Source organism: Belonocnema kinseyi, chromosome 1, assembly GCF_010883055.1.
Source record: "Belonocnema kinseyi isolate 2016_QV_RU_SX_M_011 chromosome 1, B_treatae_v1, whole genome shotgun sequence".
NCBI lineage: Eukaryota > Metazoa > Arthropoda > Insecta > Hymenoptera > Cynipidae > Belonocnema > Belonocnema kinseyi.
This window is the reverse complement of record NC_046657.1, coordinates 108160194-108168860: the sequence shown is the minus strand read 5'-3', so window position 1 is coordinate 108168860 and position 8667 is coordinate 108160194. Positions and strand designations below refer to the sequence as shown.

The 8667-nt window shown below is 32.0% G+C and overlaps 1 long non-coding RNA gene across 1 annotated transcript; it reads left to right on the top strand.

Annotated features, from left to right (window-relative positions):
• Window positions 1–5559: 5559 nt before the first annotated feature.
• Window positions 5560–6544, top strand: LOC117176543. Its single transcript, XR_004467608.1, has 3 exons — window positions 5560–5640; window positions 5822–5981; window positions 6431–6544. It is a non-coding gene; the product is annotated as an uncharacterized LOC117176543 (long non-coding RNA).
• Window positions 6545–8667: the final 2123 nt, after the last annotated feature.

The following is an 8667-nucleotide window of genomic DNA, read 5'->3' as shown; positions in this document are numbered from 1 at the left end:
AACAGTGTATTTCAGTCAATTTAATATAATATAAAAGCATTCCAGTGGCTGTAGAAATAGAAGCGTTTAATTTTTATATGGTCTAAAGCAAAAACCTAACGCTTTGACACAGGCTTTACTTTAACCTTATATATCACTGTCAAAGATGTTTGCACATAAAAAATTGACTGATTTTTAAACTTTTCAGTCAAGTAAATTAAATTTAATATCTACAGATTTTACTGACTATTGAAAATAATTGATGTTTCATATTTACATATCGCTAGATAAAAATCTGATACTCTGAAATAAGCCTTACCATCCACATCGCGGTAAAAGTTGTTTACACATCAATAAGAAAAAAAGTCGTGGTATCATATCGTAAAATAATATCCAACAAAGAATATCTGATTTCAAAATTTTTTCGGTTGAAGTTGGTTGAGCTCACCGTTTCCTGATTTACTATATTCTAATGATCACCTGTTTCTAATAGAGTTTTACCAGCAAATAATTCAGGACAAAAAGACCTAGCTTGAGGTGACCTAGACCTGGACCTGGACCTGAACCTCCCAGTAAAATCAGAACTGACAGGAGACCCAAGTCGAAATATAGGCCCTACTTTGACGCTCCAAGTGAAAGTATTATGCCTACTTTGCGGCTGTTTATACTACTAGCTCCTACGTAGCCACACCTAAAGATATTTTCATTCTATTTTGCTTCTGTATAATCTTCAGCCCCTAATTGCAGGTCTTGTCTCTATATTCTTGAGTTTTACTTATGTCTCATTTAAAGCTCCATATTCTCCCTAGAATTTTTAAATTCTCTTCCAACGCTCTTAAATTTTAACGCACAAAATATGTGGCCTCTTTGCCTCGACGCCTGTGCCCTCGTGACAGATACTTTGTTGTTTTCTCTAAAATTCCATCACCATAGTTTGTGAAAGCTAAGATTTTAAAGATAATTATAAAGAACCCAGATCCAAATCCACCCAAAATCTGATCAAACACACGAGAACAAACGTCAAAATAAAAAGGTAAGAAAGATACAAATCTTTTGTATCGAGTTTTTTCTGTACCACAAAAAGTAACTCCAAATTAGTTACCACAGATTCTAAAGAAATAGACTTTCCTTTCACACAATTTTCATTTGAATTGAAGAATCACGAAATTGAATGATTTCAGATTAAAAATTTAGAAAATAGGGCAGGTCAAAACCTTAAAAATGGAATATTTTGAGATAAGATAATTAAAAATAATTTATAGTTAAAAGCATTCAAAATTAAATAATTAAAATTGCAAACTTTTGACTTTGAACAATTATAATTTCAAAGCGATCAAGATTTGACAATTTAATATTGAAAACTAAATCGAATCTTTCAAAGTTAAAGCTTCTGAAATTATAAAATTCAACATTGTTATCACAGAACATAATTATAATTTGAACTTCAAGCTAATTAGGTGAATTTTTATAAAATCAATGAAGTAATTGAAAAAAAAAACATAATTCGCTCTCGAGAAATTCTGTGATTTCAAGTGTAGGTCCATGCTGATTTCAAATGGATTCGGTCAGCGATGATTGTTATTCGTACGTTATTCTCTAAAAAACTTAAAATAAAAAATTTTTTCTTCAAAATGTCATATTTTTAAACCAATTTATTTATATATGCCGAGGGGTCGATCACTTCAATCTTCCTGATGCATTCACTAAATATTGCTATACACTTATTCTTTCAATATTTATGGTATTCTTGATATTCTGTATAATCTCAAATGTTCTTGATGTTCCCAAATATTACGAAATATCCCGAAATATTCACAAATATTCTGACATATTCCTCTATTTCCCGTTGCGCTTAACAAGTTTTTAAAGATTCCAAGTTATTTAAAATGATTTTTAAAAATACCAAGAAAATTAAAAAGAGTTTATGTATTATTGTGTAATTTCAAAATATGTTCAAGTGTTTAAAAGGATTTTCATGAATTTAAAAATAATTTAACAGGATTTAAAAATAATTTGAAATTAAAAAAGATTAAAGTTTATAAATGAATTTCAAAAGATTTCAGGTAATTTGAAAGAATTTTAAAAGATTTTAGAAGAATTCCAAAAGGTACAAGAATTTTCCAGAGATTTTAAAGACTTTAAAATACTTTTTATGAGTTTAAGAGATTTTTAGTGATGTTAAGGGATTTTGTGGCATTTCAATCTATTTAATATAGTTTAAAAATTCTTTAAAAGAATTAAAAATATTACGAAGCATTTTAAATAATTTTCAAACAATTTTAAAGAGTTTAAGGATCTTCATTTAATTTAAAAATATTTTTATGTATTCAAAGATATTTTCAGGAGTTTCAAAATATTTAACGGGAGTTATTTGATTTAAATTGTTTAAATTTCATAATCGAATTTCAAAAGATTTCGAATTATTTTAAAGATTAGTAGTAATTTTAAAGTATAAATAATGTTCTTGAATTCTTTAAAGTCCGTTAAATCTTTTGAAATCTTCAAAAATTTGTGGAAATACTTAAAAATCTATTGAATTCCGGAAAATATATATTGATTTTTTTTAATCTTTTAAAATATTTTTTGATATTATTTAAATCTTGTTTAAGCACATAAAATATACAATCATAATTTTGTAATATTTCTAAAATCTAAAATCTTAATACACATATAATTATAAGCGTAGCAATATTTTTTACAAAGTGGCTCACAAAAATTTGCAGACGGTCATGCACAGCTGTAGGTTATATTTCAGATTTTTGTTCATACTTCAAGCTGAAGGATAGCCGAGAGGCTTTAAGGCTCTTTTACACCTTCCGGCGGTTTGTCAACGACCGACCCACCGATCAAAATATCCATTCACACCTAGTTTTTCCAGGGCTGGTAAATCTTGTGAAAAATTTTCCATTGGCGGGAAGTTTAAAATTTTAAATGTACTTGAAGCGCTAAAGTAAATATTTCTAATTCTGAAATGTTTTTTAGTGTTATTAATATTCGTATTATTGATTTATTTATTATACATTTGTTTTTAACGAAGAAATAGGGGCTGTAAAAGAGTTAAGAATTTGCATAGCAGTGTAATCGAATATAAATTCGCAAATGTCTCTAAAACAGTCGCAAATTGCAAGTGTCAAATATCGTGCTTGATCTTTTTAAATTAAATACTTGTCTGTTTAATGAAAAATCTTGAAGTTAAGTAAGTGTTGCTATTACTAATGAAATTATTCAGAATATAAATAGTTTCATGTAAGTGGGACGATGGTCGTGGGGGCTAAAGCGTAGGCTTTGGACCCACTCCTTCGGCTTGCGGGTTCGATTCCCGCCTCGCACTCTGGAAGAGTCTCGGTGGCCCATGCGGTGAACACTGGCCTAGCAAGGGAGTAGTTGTTCATCTCCGGAGAATCGTGGGACTGGTACCTCTAGAGAAAAAGGTTTTCTCTAAGTACTTAAGGCTGTTGCTCTTGGAGGTTCGGAACCCACCTTAAACTGTAGGTCCCCCTTCCACCTCCAAGTAAGTGTGTGGAGGGTGTGTAAAGGAATAGAGAAGGTGTAAGAAAAATGTAAACCCTTAGGAGACACATTAGAAGCTTCAACTCAAATAGTTTCATGTATTGGGCATTGCTTGTATTATGCGTATAACTGATAACATAGCCTCAAACATAGCATGTGCGTCGCTATAGTGACGTGAAAAAGAAAAACTAAACGATAATATGCTGATAGATAGTATTAATTTAATATTTCTATAGTAACCATAATTTCTCTGCTACAGGTACCTATGCAGCATGGATTACGAATATGACGGGGTAAGATAGTTAATTTCATTTATAAAAAAAGGTATCAAATTATTTTTAGGAAAAGTGTAACGTGCCTTAAAAAATTTAAAAAAAAATCATTGCAGTTTGTAATTAAGTTCATAGGTGTAATTACATATTTCTATATATTTCCTATACATTTCAGGTTTTAAAAGAGCTGTATTGCGAACTTTGTGCAGAACAAATAGTAGATGTACATTTAGCTTACGACCACAAATGTTTTGAGAATATTCGAATAGACAGTTTGACTATCGTTGGAAATGTCATTATGGAAAAGAATATATTAAGTAACGAAATAGCTTTTGTAGATGATATTTTAGTAAAGTATTTGGATGAATTTAAAGAGGTATTTGGTTGCAAATTAGTTTTTTTCTTATTTAAATATTAATTTTTGAATTGAAAATTTAACTGTTCTTTTCTTGGTTGAAAATGCCTTGGTTTTAGTTGAAAATTGAAGTACCTGGTTGAAAATCCAAGAATTTTATTGAAAACTCTTTCTCTTTGTCGGAATTATTCATCTTGGTTAAAAATTCATCTATTTTTTGTTTAAAGTTAAACTATTTCACTTAAAAATTCATAATTTTAGTTGAAGCTTCATCTTTGTAGTTTAAAATTCTACAATTCCAATTCAAAATTTAGCACGTTAGTTTAGTTTTTTTTTATTGAAAATGGAAGCACCTACTCTATTTTTTTAGTTTGCTGAAAAATCGTGTTTTTTTTACAAAATTAATCTTTTTTGTTTGAAAATTCTAATATTTGGTTAAAACTTCATCTATCTTTTTAAAAATTGAAAATGTGTACTTCGAAAGCTAGGGATCTAAATATGCACTGACTTTTAAATATAAGAAGATACGATTAAAAAATTGTATTCATTATTTAAATTCATGGACTTTAGAGACCAATTCAAGGAAGGATTAATTATGTTTTTAGTATTATTTAATTAATCGATAAAGCTAATACATTTAAAAATATCTTGTATTATAGTTTTTCAAAGCTTTCTGCATTACAGATATCAATTGTATCCCTATAAACTGAAAAAAAAACATTTATAAAAAACTCGCGAAACTGGATACATATTCCGAGTCGATTGATTTAAAAAATGCAAAATATTGAAATGTATTCGTACGATGAAAAATTATACCGTAATAAACCTGTAATTATACGGAATTTTTTAAGGATTTCAGTAGACACCCTGTAAAAAGGAAATATTGATCTTCATCAATTATGAAAATTGTTTGTATATTTTACAAGTTTTGCCTGTTCACGTAATGAATCTCTAATCGAAAAAAAAATTTTTTCTGGAAATTCATTTTAGTGTACGATATTCAATGAACATTTTTTTTATTCTAGCTTGTGAATAATACATACACGGAAGCTGAGAAGGAATCAACTCTGCCAATCCGTGATTTGAGGCCAGCAACCAACAATTTGTTAAAAAAAATCAGTGCTTTGACTCGAAAAGATGAAACAATCCAGCCCGCGAAAATTTCAAACAGTAAAATATCCAATTCGGGAAAAAAGGGAGCCACGATAAAAGAAATGATTACTATTTCGCCGATGAGTAGGCTTCATGCTCAAACTAGGAAAGTTATTGAATTCTGCAATCAAGATTATGCAGAAACGTCTGTTGCTAGTTCGACGGAATTCTCTCAAGCAGGATTATCCATTCATGCGAATGCAATAAATGATCAAGACAATGGTGTTGCATATGCCAGTGAAAAAAATCTCATAAAACTAATTGAATTAGTCAGAGAGAAGTCATGTCTTCGGAACTTTACTTTGTCCGTAGGACAAAGAAATCAGTATTCAGTAAACCTTGCATGGACAGATGTTGCTGCTAAATTTCAAGGTAAATATTGCGATTATACCTAAATTGATAATTTAGAATTAATAATATTTTTCGCGAACATTTTTAATAAAACTACCATCAATGTCTTCTCAAGAATTTAGTCACGAAAATCGTGTATTTTCAAGTATTTTCACTGCAAGTTATAATGTAAGGATATAAGATTTATTCATCACATTCACAGGCTGGAATCCATGAGTAGCACGAAAAGAATTTTCAAATTTGAGGAGTGCATTTCTTCGACGGAATATGATGCAAAGGAGTGGATCAGCGGATAGAAGAAAGAAACCCTGGGGCTTCGAACCCTACTTTTCATTTATTAAGGACATATTGGATCCAGGAATGTAAGTATAAAATCTTAAAACGTAAAGTGCAATTGCTTTACTTTTATTATTATAAAAAATATTTGAAATCGACGTGTCCAAATGACGAGGTGCCATCTGGGTAGGATGAAATAAAAAGGTTCCATCTCGTGTGGCGAAACACGGAAGCTTAAAAATCCCATATAAATAGCTCGGCTGCTATTCTCTCTCCAATGGCGGAATGATAACTATGGCCTGCACTTGGCAGCCAAGGTTTGGCTGCCATTGTCGGCCCAACACTGGGTACCAGTATTGGATCAACACTAGCTGCCATTGTCGCGCCATTGCCGGATTAATAATTATGGCCTTGACTTGGCAGCCAAGGCTTGGCTGCCATTGTCAGCCCAACACTGGGTACCAATACCGGACCAACCTGGATGCTGGAGTTAGGAGTGTTAGGGTTATGATTTTACTCGAAATTCATGTTTTAGTGGCAAGGTTCCTTTTTGACATGCAGTACGATTTCCAATATTTCGCCTCCAAAGCCGAAGAAACCGGCTACTGAAAACGTAAAAATAAGAAACGAAGAAATTGCAAAATGAGGATTTCCAGCTTCGTGATTTAGGCTTCAAAAACAATAGTTTGTACGAATCACCAGTTCCAGGTAGAATAATTTACTTTTCTATTTTTAAAATTGAGTTTCATTCTGACAGAGTATTTTTTGTTAGGTATAAAGTGAAATTCAATAAATTTGTATTGTACGTTTGTTGAAAGTTCAATTCATAACATCATCTGCAATGTTTCAAGCAAAGAAAACTTTGTGCTATTTGGGTACCCAAGAATGGAATTTCTTTCCTTGATATTCATAATTATTACAAGGAAAAGAAGCAAACCTCTAAATCCTATGGAAAAAATATTACTACAGAATGTAACAAATAAAGCATCGCGAGAATCTCGAGCTCCATTAAACCAGTGGCAGCAGTGGGGATGTTGGCTCGGTAAGGAAATCGAAGACTTTCCTGATGCGACGGATAGACTAGAAATTCAAGCTTCCATTACGCAGTATATTTAAAAAAAAGAAAGAGCTTCAAGCTAGCCTACGATAATGTGTGACACTGTACCCTAATAGCAATAAGATATACGGGGAAATCCCATTTGATCTCATTTATCTCTCAGGTTGTCCCAAGGATATCCCAGGGATAACCCGTCGGATATCCCGCAAGGCGGAAATTCGGATATCCCAGGCAATCCAAACCCAGGATATCCCAGGATATCCCTGGGACGTTTACGGGATATTGAAATGTCCCAAGCAGGACATATAAAATTAATTTATATCCTACTTGGGACATTTGAATATCCCGTCAATGTCCCAGGGATGTCACCAGGATATCCCTGGGATATCCAAATTTCCGCCTTGCGGAATATCCGGCGAGTTATCCCTGGGATATCCTTAGGACAACCTGGGAGATAATTGGGATCAAATGGGATATCCCGGTATATCCTATTGCTGTGAGGGTAACATGGTTTTATAAGTTTTAATAATGTAATCGGGCTCGTGCAAGCGTTATAGTACCTTATTTGTCCGAAATACGGATCTTTGACAATTTGCAACTTAATTAGTTTATTTAAAGAATTTTATAATAGTTCAAACGGCTCATTTCCAAAAAGTTCTGTACTTCTAGTAAACATCTTGGAAAAATTAATGTTTTTCGTTTTCTAACGTTTGTGTTCTGGGCTCTAAGAAATATTCTTTTAAGTATTTTCTATTATATGCATATTCTACTATCTAGCGAAGAGATGGTTCACTATACCGGAGATAATGCTTTTGTCGGAAAATAGTTTTTAAGATTTCATTTGAAGTCTTATGTCCAATTCTTAGATTTATCCGTCAGCATTATTCTTGAAGGCATACAGCGAAAAAATTAATTTTATCTGCAGTAAAAGTAAATAATAAATACGTTATAAAATTTGTATTATAATCCTATGTGTAAACAATTTGTACACATTTTTTAAGTTATATAGCGTTGATGTAACAATTCTAGAACAGATAATGACAGGTTCTGTAACTGGTTAAGAACAGGGAACGAGTAATGTTCGCCCCTAAATGGATCAAGAAATTATGTTCGCTGGTACAGAACCACATTCTGTCAGAGCCCTTTATCAATGATAAAACAGCGATATATATTAAAAAATATTTTTAGAAAAATGTAGGGTCAGGTTGACATACAGTAAGTGTGTTTTGTAATGGGGCCGTAACACATATAGTACAGTGTTTCGATGTACCTTTGTTCTGTGGTCGTTCTGTAACAATTCCATAACAGTATTATAGCTCTTTTACACCTTCCGTCAATCGGCCATCGACCGACCAAAATATCGAAATTTCCATTCACACCTCCGGAAAATGCAGTAAAATATAGTAATATTTTAGTAATCTTTCAGTAAATTTCAGAAAATAACTGAAATATTACTAAACATTTTTAAGGTGTGAATGGATATTCCAATATGTTGGTCGGTAGACGTCCGATTGACGGAAGGTGTAAAAGAGATCTTTACAAGGATATGTGACCAAAAAATGTTTTCTGTATTATTGCTGTGTTAAGTTCATATTTTGAATAACACAATTTCATGCACGGTCCCCTCGTATGTTCCTAGCCGATGCCTTAGCCAAATGCGCTATATCAAACCGCTTGAACGTTCGTGATAAAATCTCGGCCATGCTGTTTTCTGA